Raw genomic sequence first — 23,004 nt, forward strand, 5'->3', positions numbered from 1 at the left:
GGTTTTCCCTACTTCCTTCAATTTAAGTCTGAATTTGGCAGTAAGGAGTTCATGGTCTGAGCCACAGTCAGCTCCTGGTCTTGTTTTTGCTGACTGTATAGAGCTTCTCCATCTTTGGCTGCAAAGAATATAATCAATCTGATTTCGGTGTTGACCATCTGGTGATGTCCATGTATAGAGTCTTCTCTTGTGTTGTTGGAAGTGGGTGTTTGTTATGACTGATGCATTTTGTTGGCAAAATTCTATTAGTCTTTGCCCTGCTTCATTCCATATTCCAAGGCCAAATTTGCGTGTTACTCCAGGTGTTTCTTGACTTCTTACTTTTGCATTCCAGTCCCCTATAATGAAAAGGACATATTTTTGGGGTGTTAGTTCTAAAAGGTCTTGTAGGTCTTTATAGAACCGTTCAACTTCAGCTTCTTCAGCGTTACTGGTTGGGGCATAGACTTGGATTACTGTGATATTGAATGGTTTGCCTTGGAAACGAACAGAGATCATTCTGTCGTTTTTGAGATTGCATCCAAGTGAACTGCTCTATCATAAACTACAAATATTTATTTTTAATTAGCTGATTTTAATAAGATTATTTTTAACTACAGTACAAAATCAAGCATTGTGGATAGCTGACTCTCATTTTCCAATCACTACTCCACAGTCATTCTAAAGATAGCAAGACCTTACTCTAATAAGACAAATAAAGTTGTATACAATCACAACAGCAACATTTGACCATTAGTTACTAATAATGGATCCATGAGAACCAAGTTCACTTTTAACTGACCTGTGAAAAAGCTTATTTTAAATAAAAGTGCTTGTGTTATTCTAATGGTCTATATCATTTATCTACTAGCATATTAAAATAATGTAACAAATTCTTAGCAGCTTGAAAGAACACATCTGTTATCTTACTGTTTCTGGAGCTGCGTGTTGCTTTCCTGGCTTCTCTGCAATGCTACCATCAAGGGCAGTTGACCAGTGTTGGGATATCATCTGAAAGCTTGCCTGAGGAAGGGTCTGCTTCTTGGTCCATTTCCTAATAGTTCACTTCGCACCAGGGGCTTCCTTCAGCACTAGAGGCTGCCCAGAACTCCCTGCCATATGGGCTTCTCCAGCTTGTCTGTTTGCTCTCTCAAAGCCAGCTAGCAAGACAGAAACTCCAGGAAAGCAGGTGCTGTAATCTAATGTAAGAGTCATGTAATCACTCATATTTTCTTACCTTTCTTGTGTTCTGTTGGTAGAAGCAAGTCACATGTCCCAGCTATCTTCACGCAGGCAGATCTTGCAAGGCAGGTAGCCTGGGAGCTGTCTTAGAGTCTTCCTGAAACTTTCTGGGAGACATTTCCAACTTTTAATGAAAGCAATATAATCATGAGAAATTAAAAAAATAGATATTAACCTTATAATATCATATAAAATGCACTATGTATTTCATCATTGCCTCCAGCATTGATTAGAATTGATTTGTCCATATAGTCAAGGCTGGTTTTTCCAGGAGTCATGTATGGATGTGAGAGTTGGTCCATAAAGAGGGCTGAGTGCCAAAGAATTGATGCTTTCAAATTGTGCTGGAGAAAACTCTTGAGAGTCCCTTGGAGTGCAGTGAGATCAAACCAGTCAATTCTAAAGGAAATCAACCTTGAATATTCATTGGAAGGACTGTTGGCTGAAGCTGAAGCCCCAGTCCTTTGGCCACCTGATGCAAAGAGCTGACTCATTGAAAAGGACTGATTCTGGGAAAGATTGAAGGCAAAAGGAAAAAGGGGCGGCAGAGGATGAGATGCTTAGATGGCATCACTGACTCAATACACGTGAATTTAAACAAACTCTGGGAGATAGTGAAGGATAGAGGAGCCTGGCATGCTGCAGTCCATGGGGTCACTAAGAGTCAGTCAGTATAGACTGAACAACAATTGAGTAAAAATGTTTCTTGTCCATATTTTGTTTTTCAAAATAGATGAAATTAAGAGCTTAGTCTTCTAAGACTCCCTGAATCAGTTTTCATCCAACATAGCCTGCCTTCTCCTAAATGAAGCCGAAGGTAGCTTGTGACAGATTTAAAGGATGTCAGTACTGATACTAATCTGATTATAAAATGTATACCCCTTTGAAACTCCCTGTTTGAGCCTTTCTGCTTCTTACACCTGCCTGTTAGCTCTCGTATCAAAGTCACTCAGTCATGTCTGACTCTTTGCAACCCCATAGACTGTATAGCCTGCCAGGCTTCTCTGTCTATAGAATCCTCAAGGCAAAAATACTGGAGTGGAGCCATTCCCTTCTCCAGGGAATCTTCCCAACCCAGGGGTCAAACCCAGGTCTCCTGTATTGCTGGTGGATTCGTTACCGTCTGAGCCACCAGGGAGCGTCCCCTATGTACTGATGCTCAGACATGGTCCTTGGAGTTGGCACTGCTGCCCATGGAAGACGCTTCTTGTGATATATTTCCCAGCAAAATGGACAACCAGCTCTCTGGGGACACTGTGGACATCCTGGAGTCTGCTAGTGCACCCTGGAGCGTATCCTGGAGTCTCAACTTGTGGGCTCATTGTGCAGCCCCAGAGCAGTCCACATCTGCCTTCTAGGGATCGATGGGTGATCTGTTACCTGCCTGAATCTACATGCTGGACCACATGTGGATGGGTGTCTGCAGTCTGTGTTTTATTAACTGGCTTGCTTCTGATGGGCCTACACAGTAGAGCAGCTGAGCGTCTGAGCAAAGTACATCGTAGGCAAATGCTCCTCCTAGTTTCAGGGACATAATGCAGGTTTACAATTTCTACATCATCCTGAAACATTGCAAAAGATCGAAGGATTGATCTGACCAGTTTTAGAAGGCCTTGAAGATATAGAACAAAGCTACTATCACCAGGGAAAAAAACAAGACCTGTATGTCATCAGCTGTCTGGACCTTTCCACATGGTAATGCCTGTATGCTTGTCCCATTCTCACTTGAAAGGAGAAGCACTGATTTTTAATGTTCCCTTCTTCTTTTGTATTTTATATCAAAAACTTGTCCTATGACCCTTTCAAAACATGTCATCCTTCTATTCAGTTGACCAAAAAGTTCATTTAGGATTTTCTGTAAAATGTTATGGAGAAATCTGAAAGAAGTTTGGCCAACCAAGTATATTAGAGGATATCAGATGGCTGTTTCTTATTTATTTATTTTTTTTCTGGAAAAGTTGCCAGGAGAAAAAAGTGTCATGGTAAAATGTCATGGTAGGCATAGAATGAGTCTTCACAGTTGTAGAACACAGAGGAAGAACAAAATGCCCAGACAGCTAGATTTTCTAGACCTGAAACTGGCCTTAAAGAAACTAATGTAAACATATCACTTCATTTGGTAGATGAAACAGCAGAGCCGAGAAAGGTCAAGTGGTAGACACTGCCTCATAGAACAGATGGACCCTGGCTTTTATAAACAGTGCTGCTATGAACACTGAGGGTACGTGGGTCTTTTTCAATGAACCTATTTGCAGGGAAGGAAAGGAGACACGGAGGTAGAGAGTAGACTTGTGGACACAGTAGGGGAGGGAGAAGGTGGGATGAATGGAGACAGGAACATCAATCAGCGTGCGTCCGGATCGGGTACAAGACGGATCAGTGGTGAGAAGCTGCTGTGTAGCCCAGGGAGTCCAGTCTGGTGCTCTGTGATGACCTGGAGGGGTGGGATGGGGCAACAGGGGGGAAGCTGGGGACGGAGTGGGTGTATACATAATCATGGCTGATTTGTGGTGTTGTATGGCAGAAACCAACACAATATTGTAAAAATGAAAGAAAAAAATGATGAACCCCAATCCTCTAGACTTTTTCCCTTTGTCCTAATGATAGAAATAGTGAGCACCAGCTTTGAGTTAGGAAGCTGGCACGCATAGTTTTGAAAGCTCATGCCCTTCCTTTAACCTGATGCTATTGTATGGGAAACCACTCAGGAAAGTTAAAAAGCAAAACAAAAAGCCACGTTCCTGCTAAGCAGGTAGAAAGTAGTGTCAGCCTTTGAACTTGAGGAGGGTGCCGCTTCTGGTCCATCAGGGAGCCTTTGCCCAACTTTTCTTAAAGCAGATGGAGCAGGTTGTAGATTCAGTCAGGCACAGCCATTCAACCATTATGCATGGTGGTGTCTTATTATTATTATTGTGTTTTTTTAAAAACAACTCGGAAATTTCTGGGCCACAGTTTGTACTTTCAGGAATTGAACTTAGAATCAGCAGGTTTTTAGCACAAACAGGGAGACCAATTATTTTCCCAAAGCTCTGAAATAGAGGCATAGTTGGGCTAATTTGTTAGGATTGATTCAGAAAATTTAGGGGGTAACAGTATTAAGACTCTGGAAGCTTTCAGCGTCCTGGGGGCTTTGAGGCATGTTCAAGACGAAGGATGTTTCCATGGGGAGATGAAAGGCCAGTTGGGTCTCTTTGTAGAATAGCCTGCCTTTGTAGAATAGCCTGAACAGGCTTCTTCTGAGGGTTTCTCTGTTTGATCCTGTTCTCCTTCAGTGAGGCAGGCCTCTCTGTTGTCATTTAAACACCTCATTGAAAGGCAGTTCTAAATGGTTTTAAAAATGAGGTCTGGTGAGGTCCAAAACTCCTTGAAGTTCCCCCAGCGCTGGGTTTTCCCCATGGCTTTGAATCACAGTGTTTATTTTTAAAGCCTTTTGTGGTTCGACCCTTCTGGTTTGTTATTGCAGCTGGACCCACTTAGTCCTCGCCCGGCTCCTCCAGCCCGTTTGTGGTTTGGGGTACCATTTGGCCGCCCTAGGACTGGGCTGAGGGCTCAGGAGGCCAAGACCACGGCCACATCTGTTTTCTGTTAGCTCCCAAAGTCACAGGTGTCCCTAATTGGGCTCTGCTCTCTCACCAGAAATGGCTCTCTTTTCTTCTCCCCTCTCTGTGTTCTCCTTACATTGCCTTGAAAATAGGGGGTTTCATTTTCTTGTTTTGTTATGTTTTGGTCTCGGCTTCCAATTACTCCCTTTTCTTCCCCAGGCAAATCCCGACTCTCACCTTCACCCAGATCCCCAATGCTTGTCTTTACAGAAGGAGTTGTTTTCAGTGGATTGTAGAAGAGAGATTAAACTTCCCAGGAAGGCCTAGTGCGGCCAGGACACGTGTTTCTCTCCCTGGCACAGCCAAGGACAGAGCAGCTCTTTGTTGAGTTGGGTAACAAGGAGCTCAAACCCTGCTGAAAGATGAAGCTGATGAGTGGAAACCTCTTCAGGGAACCCAGAAAGATTTACTTTAATTAGAATTTATGCCCCAGTCTAAGGCCTGCAACTGCCGTCTTCTTGGAAATGAAAAGCTGACTGCTGCTGAAACTGGCAGGCCAAGGCTTGGTTCTTTCTACACACCTACTTTGGTTGTCCTCAGATTCTTTTGATCACATTCTTCCCTCAGTGCTTTCTGTGTTTGAGTTTCTCTAGATAATGTGTACATACCCTTCTGACTCACTCACATTCTAGAAGGGTCTTCTGAAAGTTTTAGTCCAATATTGACTATTTCTCTGCTTTTCAGCTCTGAATTTTGGTAGTGCTCAAGCCTTCCTTTCATGTTGCCACTGGATCTTTTTAAAACTCAGTTAACATCTATACGCATGTCCTTATTTTAGCATGTAGTATTTGGAGAGATCAGGGAATTTTTAGAACCAGCTTTGGCTGGAAAGCCAGATGGAATAGTCATTTTAAAAATTCTCACAATTTCTTATTACAAGATTGCTTGATCCCAATTTGAAACCCGTTTCCTGTCCTGGCCCGTTCATGTTGGCACACTGACTCCCAGTCTCAAGGACTAAGCCCACGATATGCTAACTAACCAGGGAACTCCTTGAGAGGTGTGGTTAGTTTGCAATAACCACAGCCTCAGGTATGGGCGAGATATAGTCCTGTCTGAGGCTGGTGAAATAAAAATTCAGGTGTCTGACTCATATCTATAATTCTTAGGTTTGAGTTATTTATAGGTCATTCTGATTTTCTCTATGAATGCATTTGTGGAATGGACCGACATATTTTTGTGATCATTGTTGAAAGTACCCTTTCTGAACTTGGGAAATGGTATATGCATCATTTTATTATGAGCCATTTCTGTTACTTTTGGTCTCTTTCTATTGACAATTCCCAGTGTAGAGGTGAAGGTGGGGAAAGATGCTCAGTGTTCTTTTTTTCCCTCATTATAAAAGGAAGTCAATCATTCCAAAAGGTGGTAATTATAATTCTTAATACTGTAATAAAAGGGGAGGGGTGTCTAGAGGCAAAAGCCTGTAAAACCATAAAGAAACACGCAAGTAATGGCTTTGGGCCTTTTTATTTCATGGCCTTTATGGATTGCCTTGCCTGCTTTGTTTTTTTGATGTTAAAGGTCTCAATGTACTTTGTAGCGTGGTGACAGTTGAATTAAGATGGTCATGGACTAGGAGACCAAAACAGAAACTGTACTCTCTGTTCTGTACCAGCTTAACTTTTTCTCCTTTACATGTTGAGCAGCAAGAAAATACTCCCCTGTTTGATGTACCACGGATGAGAATATGTCAGAGGGCCAGCATGACGTGTTTGGAAGTTCAAGTTAATAGCCTCGGCTGTCAGGACTCTCTTATCTCAAGTGTAATGAGGCACAATCAACTCTTTAGACTGTAATCATACCTTAAATCAAGGGAGCAAGGATCACTGTCTGCTGTGGAAGATGGGGATCTGGTTCACATTATGCACTGAGAGCTATGAGGGGCCCTGCCAGCCAAAGCCGGAGCCACCATGCGGCAAGCAAATGACCTTGGCCACCGGCCCGTCATCCCTGGTGCCCTGAATTTTCCAGATGTCTGTTTCTGAGGGGTCTAACTGTCACTCCAGGATGACTTCAGAAAGATTAGTGCCAGACAGTCAGGCACCGGGGTCTCCCACAGTTTGCTGCCAGCACCATGAGTTCTGGGCTCCTTGGAAGCTAGAGGGCTGGTAGTTGGCTTCTTGGGAGCAATCAGGTAGCTTGTGTCTCTGGAGTTCCTATTGTCTGACCCCTCATCTCCCTGTCGAGGTGGCCCCTTCTCTGTGTGACATGCTCATGCCGTCCTGCCGCCCACCTGCATGTCAGCCAGTGCCTGACATTCCTGAGGACAGCTGGGACTTGGTGAGGGGGGTCAGGCTGTTGCTCGTGACCTTCAATATTTAGTCCATCCTCCTGGAGTATGGGTTTCCCTGATGGCTCAGTAGTACAGAAGAATCAATACAATGCAGGAGACTCGGGTTCAATCTCTGCGTCGAGGAGATCCCTTGGAGGAGGTAATGGGAACCCACTCCAGTATTCTTGCCTAAAAAATCCCATGGACAGAGGAACCTGGCGGGCTACAGTCCATGGGGTTGCAAAGAGTTGGACATGACTGAGCACACAGCACAACTCATGGTACTCACGACATGTAAGTTCATTGGGAACCCTCAATTAGTCGGTTTCTAAATCCTTGTTTCTGGGGCACACATAGGGTTAGGTTCCTGTGAGCCTCTGGTCACAAAGTCTTCATCAACTTCTGAATAAAGAACATTTTATTCATATTTCTTTGAAATCACCTTATTTAACATATAATTGATTCCTTACCTTTGAACTTAAAGCCAACAGAACATTTTGCGTTTACAAATAAATGTTAGCCAGTAGGCATAGAATTCGCAAATGCAGAATCTGTAAATGTGGAGTCAAGAAAGAGCAGAGCATTGACTCCATTTTCTTCTTCTTTCATGAATATCAGTTACTATAGGAAAGAAGACATGTCTGCATTTGTCCAACTCCATTTGTACTCTGAATCTTATAGGTACGAAGGAGATGTTTAAGCTCCTCTCAGGAAGCAGGATTCTTTGTGCATCCCTATGTCCTTGGCAGTGGCCATATCACTGGTGGAAAACTTCCCAACCTCTGAAGCAGCTCTCAGACATTCCTGCTTCCTGATGGAATTAGACCTCTTTGGAAGCTTTCCTGCCGGTCCTGACGCCCGTGTTTTTTCTGAACATGAGTGCTTCTGCTTTGACCTGGAGAAGAACAGTGGTTTTAGAGCTTTAGTGATCAACAGCACCCTGAACTAACAAGCTGGGTGAGGTCACACTGGGCATGTCTCCCTAGCAAGTAACAACAAAGGTTAGTTTGCATCTCGTTTCTCTTTGTAAATTTGGCTTCGGGAGAGTTGCCGGGAAGGTAAAGGAAGTTTCCCTTCTGGTTAAGGGATGTGGGCTGATTTCTGGGAGCCCATTGTGATTCTTCGAACAGGACTCTGAAGCTTCCTTCTGAAACACAGTGCCAACCTCCATGCCTTGTTGGGAGCCATAGAGGTCCAGGCTGGAATAATCTGGGGGGGGATGCTCTTCTGCTTGTGGGATCGTGTATCAGCATGTGGGATGGATTGCTGGCTGAGATGCCATAGAGGTTTCTCCCTGAGCACTAACATCTGTTGACAAGCCAAGGACAGTTATGAAATTCCCGCCCAGCATCTTGCTCTGGGAAGTGTGAGGCTCCTCCATTAGCTATGTGTCTGTCTGTCACAGCAAATTGAAACCAAGGAGGAGGGGCTCCCTCTGGTGATCTCAGCAGGAATGCAGACCGTCTCCTGAGCAGTGCCAATTCCCCAAGTGAAGGTCCTTGAGGGAGGGATGCTCACGTCATTGTAGCTTCTCTGCCTGTCCTTTCTTTAAAGGTCTGTTGTAGCCCTAAGGAGCACAGTAGGGCCTGAAGGGCTGGCAGATGGAAAAGATAGTGGTGGGAAAGGTGAAACAGGGAGTCAGGGGAAGAGTGTGTTTCTATTGACAGTTGATCCTTTGATGACAGATGGACTAGGTGTAGGACTGAAACCGTTCAATTATTCAGATTTCTGCTATGATTATTTTCTTCATTCTATGAGGACTTCCCTGGTGGCTCAGGGGTAAATAATCCACCTGGAATGCAGGAGATCCAGGCTCAATCCCTGGGTTGGAAAGATCCCCTGGAGAAGGGCATGGCAACCCACCCCAGTATTGTTGCCTGGAGAATCCCATGGACAGAGGAGGCTGGAGGGCTACAGTCCATGAGGTCACAAAGAGTAGGACACAATTGAATGACGATCACTTTTGCTTTCTTTTCACCATACAGTTCAGATAAAACCAACCTCGTTTTTTGGTGTCCAAGTAACCAACCTCGTTGCTTGGTGTCCACACCTTGTCAGGTGCCTTGTCTCAGAAGCAGAGTTCCCGTCTGCCATCCTTGGCCAGGTGAAGACAACAATGATGGGATCATTGGCCTCTCCCAAGGTCCATAGTGGAGGGAAATCATGAGACCTGGGCCTTTCTCATCTCAGGATGGTTATGAACAATTTGCATCTGTTTAGCCTCTGTTAAAACACCCTATGTCCCCCAGAATATGAAACTGCTGCTGCTGCTGCTGTCTTTTCAGTCGTGTCCGACTCTGTGCAACCCCATAGACGGCAGCCCACCAGGCTTCCCCGTCCCTGGGATTCTCCAGGCAAGAACACTGGAGTGGGTTGCCATTTCCTTCTCCAATACAGGAAAGTGAAAAGTGAAAGGGAAGTCACTTAGTCATGTCTGACTCTTTGCGATCCCATGGGCTGCAGCCTACCAGGCTCCTCCATCCATGGGATTTTCCAGGCAAGAGTACTGGAGTGGGGTGCCATTGCCTTCTCCGAATATGAAACTAAGAGAGACCTAATGTGAAGAGGGTGAGGAGTTCATCGAGTAAGGCGGATAAAGACCGTGCCATTACATCAGGTTATGGTTTGACACTTTACTTAGGAGTCTTTGAGACAAGCAGCTATCACCGACATTTCAGGCCACTGTTCTGATTTATGGCTTCTTTTTAACAATATTTGGAAAGGGAGTTTGACTTGAGAAATTGTCAGCAATGCACAGCCTGCCCCGTCTTCCCAGTGCTATCTGAAACATGTGACAAAGTAAACGGCCAGCAGAGCAAGGTGTTTTGTTCTAAGAATAATAATGGGTCTTATCACCTCTCCCCACAATGCTATCAGCTTTCCATGTGATTGAGGGGTTCTGTTTATGGTTTAATTTCCCTAATGTTCACAGTGATGCCTGCATTGATAGGACAGTCCTTAATTAGATCATAGTTCCTCTGATGAAACATGTGAGGAGAGAGAGAGAGAGAGACAGATTTTGCACGAGCACTGTGCTGAGGTGCTGGCTGTCTGCTGGTCCAAGAGAAGGGACCTGATATGACAAGAATGTCTTATTTTAAAACCTGAGCATATAGTTTGGAAAAAAATCCCAAAGCAAAGACAGGTCTGTGTTCTGTTGTCACTTGATTTTATTTTCTGTATCACTGTTTCGTCATCTTCACTAGAGTCATACAGACTTTTCTTTAAAGCTGGATTCGGTTGTTGGGCTTATTACTCTCATGGAATAGCATCACTTCCATAAGCCTGAAAAGTGATTGATGGGAATTGTGAATATGAATGGAGTCAAAAAATGTAACACTGAGATTAAAATGCACATTGTAAATTCAAGCATAAAATGTCCCTAAGAACAGATTGATTTTTCTGGTGCTATGTTGTCAAAGATGCTTTTAAGTTTTCAGCTGGGTAAAGCATGTCATAATTTCATGTTCAAGGTGGCCAGAGCATGTCCATGTTTTCTAAAGATCAAATCAGTCAATATTAAAGGAAATCTGTCCTTAATATTTATTGTAAGGACTGATGCTGAAACTGAAGCTCCAATATTTTGGTCACTTGATGCGAAGAACTGACTCATTAGAATAAGACCCTCATGCTGGGAAAGCTTGAAGGCAGGAGGAGAAGGGGACGACAGAGGATGAGATGGTTGACAGGCATCACCGACTTGATGGACATGAGTTTGAGCAAGCTCCAGGAGTTGGTGATGGACAGGGAAGCCTGGTGTGCTGCAGTCCACGGGGTCTCAAAGAGTCGGACATGACCAAGTGACTGAACTGAACCTGAATTGACATGGAAAACTAAGAGGGTGAAAGAGAGCTGCTGAAAACTTTCTTACTCTGCAAGGAGATCAAACCAGTCAATCCTAAAGGAAATCAGTCTTGAATATTCATTGGAAGGTCTGATGCTGAAGTTGAAGCTCCAATACTTTGGCCACCTGATGCAAAGAGCTGACTCATTGGAAAAGACCCTGATGCTGGGAAAGATTGAGGGTAAGAGGAGAAGGGGGCGACAGAGGATGAGATGATTGGATGGAATCACTGACTCATTGGACATGAGTTTGGGCAGACTCTAAGAGATAGTGGAGGACAGGGGAGCCTGCTGTGCTGCAGTCCATGGGGTCTCAAAGAGTTGGACAGAACTTAGCCACTGAACAACAACAACATTCTGCAATTAACTGGAGAGAAGGGTCAAACCAGCTGAAGTTCAAGTGCATTCAGGACAGTGCCTGGGTGAAGGGGCCTGAAGCTCTGATGATAGAAATGAAGTCCAAGAACTTTGATCTTGTTTTAATTAATCATTGAAGACTTGCTACATAGGAAACATTCCAGTCTAAATGAGCATCATTAGTTCAGAACTTGGAGTAATTTTTCTTTGGAAGTTCAACTGATGGCTGTGGAAAGTGGGTTACCTAAGGGAATTATCAGTATGAACATTCCACGTATAAAGATAATGTTTATATCATTTAAGGAAGGGCATTTTCCTGGCTCTCACTGATGGTCCCTTGTTCGACCTTGTTCTCTTGTCTGGCTTCTGTTCCTGTGAGCAGCTGTCCCTTCGCGGGGATATCTCTGAGTATCTAGAGAGATTTTGTCGGGTGTGGAGGCAACTCCCTCCGGGAGTCTGCAGAAGGACCCTTGTGTATGTTTTAGTCAGCTTAATAGACAAGGACAGAGCCATTTTGGCTTCTTTGCCCTGAGAAGTCTAGGATAAAGTCTGGATTTTACAATTGCTTGAACAGGATGTAAAAAAGGGGGACTGAGATCTGTATGAGTAGCATCAGAAAGGTGTCTCCTTCTAAAGAAAGGTGGAAGGAGGACTTTATTTTGAGCAGAGATGGGATCAAGGCATGCCTCAAGCCTCTGGTCCAGGAAGGCGTGACTCCCTTCCCACAGGACTTTCTCTCCCGCACAGTTACCACCCACCAGCTCCTACCTGGGCACCTGCTCGACGCCTGGCAACAGACCTGGAGGACAGCATCTCAGTCCCCCCAAGGTTTGATTTTCTCTGTTTTTCTGGATGATTTTGACTGATACCAGATTGGATAATGTGATGTTAAGAGGGAAAAGTGTCTCCAGAAGCTGACTTTAGGATTATGCCCTCTGGGTCCACGGGTGCGTTATCATTTACACAAACTTGGAAGTAGAGTGGAGGAAACCTCATGAAATGTTTGCCTGGGCTCTGGGACTCAGAGTTGAATAGGACAGAATGATAGCCCTTGATAGAGGAAGCAGACAAATTCCAGAGGGTGATATGAGATAACTGGAGGCAGGCACTGGGTGTCCTGCTCACAGAGAACAGGGGACTACATCCCATGGGGACACATGTGGATTTCAGAGAGCCTGGCAGGATGCAGCAACAGCGCTTAGAACGACTGGCTTGAGTGATGAGGTCAAGCCAACAAGATAGAATTGGAAAGGGTGAGAAATACAGAGGTCTGGATTTAGATTCATAAATATACTTCATAGGTACCACAAGGAGGGCAGGTACTGTCTCAGCAGCTAGTAAAATCAAAAGAAAAAAAAAAAAAAAAAACCAATGCCCATGGTCAGTTTCATACTTACCGTCCAATAGAGGAGGGGTTTGTCTTGAGATTTTATGAAAGTGAAAGTGAAGTCGCTCAGTCATGTCTGACTCTTTTTGACCCCATGGACAGTAGCCTACCAAGCTCCGCCATCCATGGGATTTTCCAAGAATACTGGAGTGGGCTGCCATTTCCTTCTCCAGGGGATCTTCCTGACCCAGGGATCGAACCCAGGTCTCCTGCAATGCAGACAGACGCTTTACCTTCTGAGCCACCAGGAAAAGGAAACCCAAACCCAGCCCATGGTTGGGACAGAGAAAAGGGACAGGGGAATAGCCACGGGGTGGTTTGTATGTGTTAGGCATGGCCTGGATCACGCTCTCTGTGCTGGCAGAGCTTGTCAGTGGAAAATAACGGAATACAATTTTGTAAAATACCATCTGCCTTTTAAACTGGTCTTGTTTTCTTTATGCTTCGTCCAGCGAAGCAGGGCTTGTATTGAATGCAGTGGGGAGTGATGGATTGTGTCTTCTTTAATCATCAGTAAGCTCAGAAATTTCCCAATTATTCAGCATCCCTCCCCCAGGTCTGATAGTTTGGTTCATGATGCTCAAGGATGAGGAAAGGGATATAGGTAGACGGGGGCCCTTAAGTCAAGGTCCTGGGTTGACATTTCGAAGGGTGCCTGTTGCAGAGAGAATGGAGGAAGCATCTTTGATTCATACAAAAAGGGTGTCTTTTTACAGCAGGTTTGCATCAGGACACGCCCGACCTTCTGGTTATGTTTAGCAAGTCCGATTTGATCAGATCTTGTCCTTGCTGGAGGCTGCAGGATGGGCAGAAAGGCTTCATGACTAATCGAAGGCAGCTGACACGGTTGTTTTTAAACGTTAGTGAAACTGCGTTGGTTCTTCCTGGGGAGGAAGTTTCAGTACAGTTCGTGCTGAAACGGGTGGCATGACTCATTGCCAAACGCAAAGAAAAGAAAATCTTTTTATTCCCCCACATGTGTACACACTCTAAACACAGCCGGGTTTACAGGAAGGTAAGACACCATCTGGTTCAATGCGTAGTAGCCTATTTCTTATTTTTATCACTGATTTATACTGAGAGGATGACAAATAGAACAGAAGTAGGTTTGGGTTATACAACACACCCAGCGATTCATATGGTGTTAAGCCTGCTGTTGTCTCAAAAGCAAGAAACAAATGCATCTCTGAGAAACTTCACCTGTTGCCGGAACAAAGAGACGAGTCTTGGAGCCCACCTTTGACAGTGGAAGACCCGATAGGTCACTGGGACTGATTTCAACAGGTTTTAAATGCCCATTTATTCTTCATGCCTTTGGAGAAATGAAAGGATTTCACTGCACTTGCTGGGTTTAAGCCAAAAAACAAGAGCATAGTTTCACTTTTAATTCAAAACACAATTTGTCCCAGATCACTGTTATCTCATGTAAAACAGCAGCATTAAAGTCTGGACACATATTAATAAAATAAATGAAGGTATTGAGAAGCTAGAACTGACACAGCCCAGCATGCATATTGAATTGGCTTGTGTGGGTTTGTTCTAATCCGATTGGGACATCTTTCCATTTCTCTACTGAATTGGTGAGAGAGCATCCTTTGTAGCTAGAGACTTCTAAAAAGCTTCTATCTGTTCGTTTTTTCAGAAAATAGTTTTCTGAGTGATTTATCCCATTGCCATTTCACTAACAATTCGCTGTGATTTTCACAGTCTGCCGTCTTTCCAGGCACAAATTCCGTCTTCTCCTTCATGCACATGCTTGAGACCTTTGCCTTAGTTCAGCTTCCTCCTGGGAAGGTTTTGGGGCCAGTTGTGAATTTAATCTGTGATAGACAGTGCCCTCTTCCTAAGGAATGACCAAAGAGCTAGTTTAAGAACCCAAACCTATCCTGTTTGCTTTAATGGGAAGTAACAGCAATAGTTTAATTTTTTAGCCTTAAATCTTGATCTTAGAATTGAATCTCAAATTTCAATCTCGAGTTGGATCTTGAGTCCCTTTTGTGTGTGCGAGCAACTGCTTACAGGGCAAGTCTTGTTGAATGTGTTGTTCTGAATAAATAGGAATTGAGAGACCACATTTTTCCAAAAGCCTCAGACATCCTTCTCTTTCTGGGTCCTGAGATTCTAGTCTACAAAGGACAGATCAATTTAGCTGTCAAAATGAAAGCCGAGAGGCCAATTGCCCATGCAAATTAAACACTTGTGCAAGTGCTTCAAAATTGCCTGCCTGAAAAGTGAGGCTGCCCTTTGAAAATTTGGCACATGGTGGCAGAAAGAAGAAAGTAGCCCCTATTCAGGGACATTGGCATCCTTAGAGAGCTGATCTTAGAAATTGCTCATTTTGAGCAGTCGCTTAGTTTTGGGCAACATTTTTGCTTGACTAAGGATGTCATTTTTGCCCTCTCTTTCCCTTTCTTCCCATGCCTCCTGGAAGCTCAGAACACATCTCATCATCAGGTGTAGGAACAGAGGCATAGGAAGTGTTTCTTTATGCTGGCTTTGTTTCAGTTACTGAGGCAGTGTATTTGTTCTAGGGTCAGCAGTTCCTACCAGCTTTAAATATTCACCAAAGGATGATCTACCGGAAGCCAAAATGAAAACCAGTCAGGTTTCTTTTTTCCCAAATGTTGTTAGGATTAGTCAACACTTTGAGAAATGAAATATCCAATTTCCGCCTTCTGTCTTCTATAGGTCTCAGCTGTGTCTAATATTTGTAAACCATCACATTCCACGGTGACAACTATCTGATGGAGAGAGGAGCCTTGTGGTGGATCCGGGTGTGAAGGCTCTGACAGGATGCTTATATTGGTTTCTTGTGCATCTTACTCCTTGGGTGTCACTTTCAGAAGTGCCTTCTATTCTGTTCCAGGAGGTAGGGTTTACCTCTGCTGGTCTCAGGGCTAGATGATTGTGTCATGAAATAACCAAGACGTGAGGTCCTGTGTTCCCACCTGAGGACCCACTGTCCTTGAAGCTTCAGCCATTGCTAGGGCGGAAGGTCTCCCGGTGTTCCTACTCTGGCCCAAAGACAGCCAGAGATTTAAAGAAGCAAAACTGTGACGTTCGTTACTTGTCTTTTCTAAATGTAGGTGAGATAATTATGAAAGAGGTTTTTTTTTACTAAATGGTCTTGATCAAGAAATGGCATTATTTGTACGAAAACAAATTGGCTGGTTACTAAAGAAATTGTTTCTGATTTGGGGGAAGCCAGAGGGTGAATTCCTTGAGGACAGGACCCTTCCACGTGACTAGGGAGTTGCGTGTGTCCCTCAACTTTGATGCAGCAAAGTGTCTGATTGGCCATGTAGAGTGATGTGGGAAGTAAGGCAGAGCATCTATTTGCTCCTCAGTCTCCCACCCGGCACCCATTCTCTGGTTTCCTTCCTTGTTTTCCTCGACAAACTTGAGCACCAGGCCAGCTTCCCGTCTGTGATCCTCGCTGCCCTCTGGTCCTGCTTCCCAGTCTTAGCAGAGCTGCTTTCAGCTTCCAGGCCTTGACTCGTTCATTCGATAGTAGTACCTCCCTTTCGTCCCATTTCACAGCATTTGGTGAATTGTGTAGCAGACAAATCTTGTGTGAGCTCTTGAGAACAGAATCTTGCTTTATCTACTAACCACCCGCCATGCAAGGCCAGAGCGGGACGTTGTGTGTGGTGGTTCGGGATGTCTCTCAATGAAGCTGTGAAATTCTCGGAACTTGGGAATCCCTAGCCCAGCCGCTTACAGGTTTTCTGAGCTTGCACCTGTGGTGCTTCTTTCCATGACTCCGATAAACATCCTTACGACACCAGGCGGTCCTGCCCATTGTCACCTTATTTCCTGTAATTTTACTGTGGTTACTCTGGTGCTATTTCTAAATGGAGCTCTTTAGATTGGCCTGAAATTTTAATTTCTCTCTTGTATCTTTAGGATACAAAACCACTGCTCGGCTGACCTTTTGGTTCTAGGAAAACATTTCAATCCACCTTTTTTTCCTCACTCTAAGCCACATGGGGAAGTTTGCATATTTTAGCAGAAAATCGTGTTCTCAAGGGTGTGCTCCTATATGCTCAGTTGCTCAGTTGTGTCCGACTCTTTGCAACCCAATGGACTGTACCCCACCAGACTCCTCTGTCCATGGAATTTTCCAGGTAAGAATACCGGAGTGGGTTGCCATTTCCTTCTCTAGGCGGTTCTTCCAGGTCCAGGAATTGAACCCGCATCTCCTACGTTGACAAGTAGATTCTTTACCACTGAGCCATCTGGGAGGCTTCTGATGGATACTTAGTGCTAATTGATGTTTAAATTGTACACATGTACTTTAATTTAGAGATGATTTTATGAACTTGGGAAGGTGGCTACAGGTACCACTTCTAGGATAGGTTTCTTCTTTGTGAATCAGAGTGTGACAGGGGTCACCCTGCATGTGTGCTCACATTGGCAGCTTTTTCCATGGCCAGGCCCTAATTAAGAATCATGAGGCAGAGCACTTAGGAGCTGTTTCTACTATAGTTGATTTTCAGCTAAAGGAAAATATGGAATTGAGTCAAATGGAGACATTTGTGTTTTAATAAAACATAAGCAATTTCTTATTTAATGAGTCATTATAATAAATAACCACTTAAAAATACTCCAACTTCAGTCTGAAATGACCCTCTGAGACTTTGTAGCTTCTTTACCTTTGGAATTGTTTCTCAGTTTTCTAGAAAATATGTCAGTGAGTTAGTTTATACGTCAGCTAATTTATGACCTCACTGAGGGAGGAGAGCGCAGCATCCAGGCCTACAGGGGCTGACATCGGTGACTTTAGCTTAGCCTATTCAAGGTCACTGCTTTGTTGCTGTGGTTTCCAAGCCTGCGCCTACACTGCTCGGCACACGTGGGTGTCCTGTGCGATGGTGTATATTCCTTTACAGCAGCAGTCCTCAACCTTTTCATCACCAAGGACTGGTTTCATGGAAGACAGTTTTTCCATGGACCAGGGGTGGAGGGGGATGGTTTTGGGATGATTCAAGCACAGTCAGGTTCGTGCTCCTACGAGAATCTAATGCCACTGTTGATATGACAGGAGGCAGAACTCAGACAGTAATGCAAGTGATGGAGAGCCGATGTAAATATAGATGAAACTTCATGTACTCACCTCCTGTTCTGCAGCCTGGTTCAATATTGGTCCATGGCACAGGGGTTGAGGACTCCTGCTTTAGAGGGTGGCACACCTATCCAGGCAAGGGTTGACCCTCCAGAGTAGGAGGTCCTGATGGTGTCTGTGTGGCTATCATGGGCTAGAGTGGTAAAATGTCTTTTTCACTGTTGATGTAACTGCAAGCATAGTTAAAACCTTTCAGGGCGTGTGTCCCGAATCCTGATATTGGAACTAGTTTCTTGTTTAGATTTCAGATTCTAAAGGGCATTCTATTGTCCCCCAAGACTGTGTGAACTCTGTCTGGGCATTCTGTCCCTTGAGTGTTGCCTTTTCACAAGGAAGGGCCTCGCTTTTAGGTCTGAGGTTGAGCCTGGCACGTCTGGCTGTCCAGGATGCAGGCTGTCCCCACCTGGATTCAGCAGGAAAGTTCACCTCCTGCAGTATTTGTTGTGTGGTCCTGTCAACAATTCTGGATTCTTTCAATGTCCTATTTGGCCTCCATCATTTTTGCCTTTTAAGAGGATAGCTGTTCTCTGTAGGTGTGACCCTTGAATGTCTTAGCTAAGGGGCTACATCAGCTAATTTATGATCTCACTGAGGGAGGATGGGAGAACTCAGCCTTCAGACCTAATTATCACTCTCTCATTTTTAACTTAATTCTGACACATGGGAATCTTTAAGAATTGCTGGACGTTCATGGCAGTAACCAGTGGGCCTATCCAACTGTATCAGTTAAATTTTGATTAAGAGATAACCAAATGGAAAGAAATTTTCATACTAACTGTAAAATAGATCAAGAGAGGAAGTTACTGTATTCAAGTTGTTTAGTCAAGAAGTCCCAGCTAACACATTTGTTGCCCCACCCAAAGGAGATATTACTGGTGTTATGAGAAAGGAATTGGCCACTCCTAGGAATTTTTCCTGGGCCGAGTATGCCTTCTTACCTTGGGGAGAGCTCCCTTCCTCCCTTTTTGGCCTTGAAGATTTACAGCTGCCTCTCCTCCTTTCCAAAGGATGAAGTCACAGACTTTCAAAGGCTCAGCTGGGACCTCAAGGATCAGCGATGCCGCAGTGCAGGAGTGCACCTGGGCTGTGGGCGCCTTCCGGGGCAATTCTGAATATTTTACTTTGGATTGCCCCCTCCCTTCCCATGAAGATGCCTAATGGAGGCAGAGAGCCTCATGGAAAGACATTGTCACCTAGCCATTGTCCTCTGGCCTCTGAACCTCAGGACTTTCAAATGGCATTTCAACAGATAGAAAACTATATAAATTTCCAGATGCTGTAATCCAGTTGTCCTTCTGCAGGCAGATGGCCTTTAGATAATCACTAAGTAGACGGTGTGGGAATCATTGCATAGGGGGACAGCCAGAATGTTTCAGAATGTTCTGGAAGCTTCTTCTCCCCCTGTTCTTGTCATTATTCTCAGCTGCTGCCCAAGCGTTCATGCTGGGATAGGCATGTTCAGTCACTCAGTCATGTCTGACTCCTTGCCCCGCCATGGACTGTAGCCCACCAGCCTCCTCTGTTCATGGAATTTTCCAGGCAAGAATACTGGAATGGGTTGCTATTCACTACTGCAGGGGATCTTCCCGACCCAGGAATCGAACCTGCGTCTTTTGTGTCTCCTGCATTGGCAGGCGGATTCTTTACCACTTTGCCACCTGGGAAACCCTGGGATAGGCAACCTCAGTGTGTTTGAGGTTTGCAGCCAGAAGCTATGGACTGTGTGAGTAGAAGGAAACTTGGACAACAGGACAAGCACGAGCCCCAAAATGTAGTAGCTGAAGTAGGAGACATCCTTAACTAGTAACGGAGAAATTTCTTTTTTGAATAAGAAATGGAAAGTAACGCATTTCTTTAATTTCTGTTGTACATGGTTCTGCGGAAGCTCGTGCTTCGCAGTCATCTTTCATCACATATGTGTTAAGCTTTTAGGATTTTCTTTATATTTGTTTTAGTAATGTGAATTGTTTTTATGGTTTACAATTTCCTTTAAAAAGAGCTTCATATTTTGCATCAAATAAATTAATATGTAAATAAAAACACAAGTTCTGAATCTAGTATAGTTTATTGTATACCTTCTGACTTCATCTCCTATTTTTGAAATGCATTACTTAAGGTACTATGCATTTCCAAAAACAGAATGAAAGACCCATCATAAAATGGGCAAATTCACACAATTGGAATTTGATGCTCAAACTACTTAAGGTAACTTAAACAGGTGTGCAATGGTCCTTTTGGTTGTTTTTTGAGATTTGTTTTCCTGTATTAATGATATCTGAATTTTTGTTTCTCCTTTTCTGAGGAAAGGAGCCCATTGGTATGGGATAAAAGGCTAGGGCTGTCACGTTGTGATTTCCAAGCTGCTCTGTGCTAAGCCTTACATTGTCAATGCAGCTGGTTGTGCAGGGGATTCATGGAACTTTCTAGAATCGATCAGCAATGACCATGGCCGCTTTTCAAATGGGTTAATATAATCTCTGTTTTTCCCCCCTTGTCTTTGTTGAAGCATTGGTGTGTGAGAGTTGCTGAACCACCCGAGTGGCTGTGGATCCTTCGTGTGATACATGGTCGAGGACACGCTCCACCCCTTTCCTCCTTGGTAAGTTGGACACTCAAATGGGAAATGAAGAAGCCAATGATTTCATAGATTGAGAATCATGATGGATGTGAGCATCACTTATCTCAGCTGTCCAGAAAGGCAGTGAAAGAATGAGCAGGCTTCCAGAGAGAAACTGAAAGCACAGAGAAGTGAAGCAATGGACTCAAGAGCTCACCAGTGATCAGAGGCAGGGCTGTAATGTGAACTCATGTTCTTAACCTTAATCCAGTACTACCTCTTAGCACTAAGCATGCCTCCTGAGAATAAGGACAGACACGATTTTATTCTGTTCTGGAAATACTTAGATCTTCAAAGCTCATGTTAAATAACAAGAAATCAATTTTTTGAACAGCAGGCTATACCAGGAGATAGTAAACTTTTTCTGAAACGGGTGAGAGAGGAAACATTTCAGGATTCGTTGGCCATGTCATCTCTATCATGTCATCATCATCATTATTTTGTATCAGCTCAGCTCTGTGTTATAGCCTAAAGCAGCCACAGATGATATATATAAATTTACAAATACAGACGTCAAGCTGAGCTGGACTTGTTCCACATGACTGTAGTTTATTGAACCTTGGTCTACACGCAGTGCTCCAAGATCCCAGTGTAGAGAGTGAGAGTGTTTTAGTGGCCAGTAGGTATGAGTCCCTTAACAAAATTTATCTTGGATGCTCAGAAGTTAATCATAAGCCACTTTGAACAGTCTACTGTAACTGCAAAAATCTACTTCTTGGCTGCATTTGGTGTTCAGTGCTTATCACAGTCAGTATGCCCTGAGTGTATTAGTCTGAGTCCAAACACCTAGACTACAGCTTCGCTCCAGAAGGGCCTGATCAAGATGGTACTAGTAATCAATGTCTAGCTCATTTACCCGGAGAAGGCAATGGCAGCCCACTCCAGTACTCTTGCCTGGAAAATCCCAGGGATGGAGGAGCCTGGTAGGCTGCAGTCCATGGGTTACTAAGGGTTGGTTACACTGAGCGACTTCACTTTCTCTTTTCACTTTCACGCATTGGAGAAGGAAATGGCAACCCACTCCAGTGTTCTTGCCTGGAGAATCCCAGGGACGGGAGAGCCTGGTGGGCTGCCGTCTATGGGGTTGCAAAGAGTCGGACACGACTGAAGCAACTTAGCAGCAGCAGCAGCAGCAACAGCTCATTTACCAAATAAGCTCAGACAGCGTTTCCTATTTTGGTCTACATATGATTTCTAAACGGGACATGTTTATTTGGTAGCCGTATACCTGTTGCTGTGCTTCCCAGGTGGCTCAGTGGTAAGGAATCCTCTTCCCAGTGCAGGAGACACAGGAGACCTGGGTTCAGTTCCTGGTCGGGAAGGTCCTCTGGAATAGAATTGGCACCCCACTGTGCCTGGAAATTTCCATGTTCAGAGGAGCCTGGCAGGTTACAGTCCATGTGGTGGGAAAGAGTCGGATACGACTGAGTGACTGAGCATACATGCTGCTACGTACATACTCCTAACATGTATACCTTATACATATTAGGGCAATCATGCAATTATCTTGGGGGCTCTCTTATAATTACATTGTACAGAAGTATTCTGGTATCAAATCTTCACCTTTTATTCTGAACAAAAGCAGATGTTTACAAGACAAGTGTGAACAAGATTGACATACTTAAATCATGGGGTAATATGGCAACCCTCTTTGCCACATACATCAGATGTGGTGGGGTTTCGATTTTTTAAAATTTTTTCTTGTGAAAGGATATATCTGACAGTTCAAGGCCTGCTAGACTCTCTACCTTACTGCTTATCATCTAACAAGAAGGATAAAGGAAAACCAGTTAATTTGTGTTTCCTGAAGGAGTTTAAGTGGGGACCTGTTCTAGTTGTTCATTCCTTCATTCACAGAAGTAAGTAATTGTAGCAAGCATGTGAGCCTGATGTTGTATAATTTTTGAGGATATACATTTTTCCAGAGCCACTGGTCTCTCGGTACTTCTACAAGTAATGGAAAAGTGTTCTTTACTTTAATAGCAATGATATGAAAAGTAAAATTTAGATTATAAAAGTATTGGAGAGCTAGGTGTGGTACCTTATTAATCGGAAAAATCAGGTTGCAAAATAATATACTTAATATAATTGCATTCATCTTAAAAACACACTCATACTATTTCTGCATCCAAGTGCCTGTGTGTTACAAAGTCTGTTAGATCACACCTTGATATATACCAGACTCTAAACAGGTCATCTCTGGGGTCAAGGTGTTGGCCCTTTATGAACCAAATGTGTATGTGTGTGTGTGTGTGTGTGTGTGTGTGTGCGTGTGTGCTTATATGCACACGCTCAGTCCTGTCTGACTCTTTGCAACCCATGGATTCTAGCCCTCCAGGTTCCTCTGTCCATGGAATTTTCTAGGTAAGAATACTGGGGTGGGTTGCCATTTCCTTCTCCAGGGGATCTTCCCCCAGCCCAGGGGCCAAACCCATGTTTCTTGCAACCCCTGCATTGGCAGGCTAGTTCTTTACCAGCTGAGCTACTGGGGGAGATTATAAACCATATAGTCACGATCTAAAACTTTCTGAAGAATGTTGTATTTTTGCAGCTCAAAAATATGAAAAGAAGATTAAA

At 44.0% G+C, this 23,004-nt stretch overlaps 1 protein-coding gene across 3 annotated transcripts in view; it reads left to right on the forward strand.

Annotated features, from left to right (window-relative positions):
* The window catches only part of SEMA5A (semaphorin 5A), a 565,637-nt gene that overhangs the window by 113,077 nt on the left and 429,556 nt on the right, over window positions 1-23,004 (forward strand). For all 3 annotated transcript variants that reach the window (XR_009731836.1, XM_061393884.1, XM_061393883.1), the window contains exon 2: window positions 20,317-20,409. The gene's annotated coding sequence lies outside the window, so the exon portion shown is untranslated. The remainder of the gene's footprint in view (window positions 1-20,316; window positions 20,410-23,004) is intronic.

This window comes from Bos javanicus, chromosome 20 (assembly GCF_032452875.1).
Source record: "Bos javanicus breed banteng chromosome 20, ARS-OSU_banteng_1.0, whole genome shotgun sequence".
NCBI lineage: Eukaryota > Metazoa > Chordata > Mammalia > Artiodactyla > Bovidae > Bos > Bos javanicus.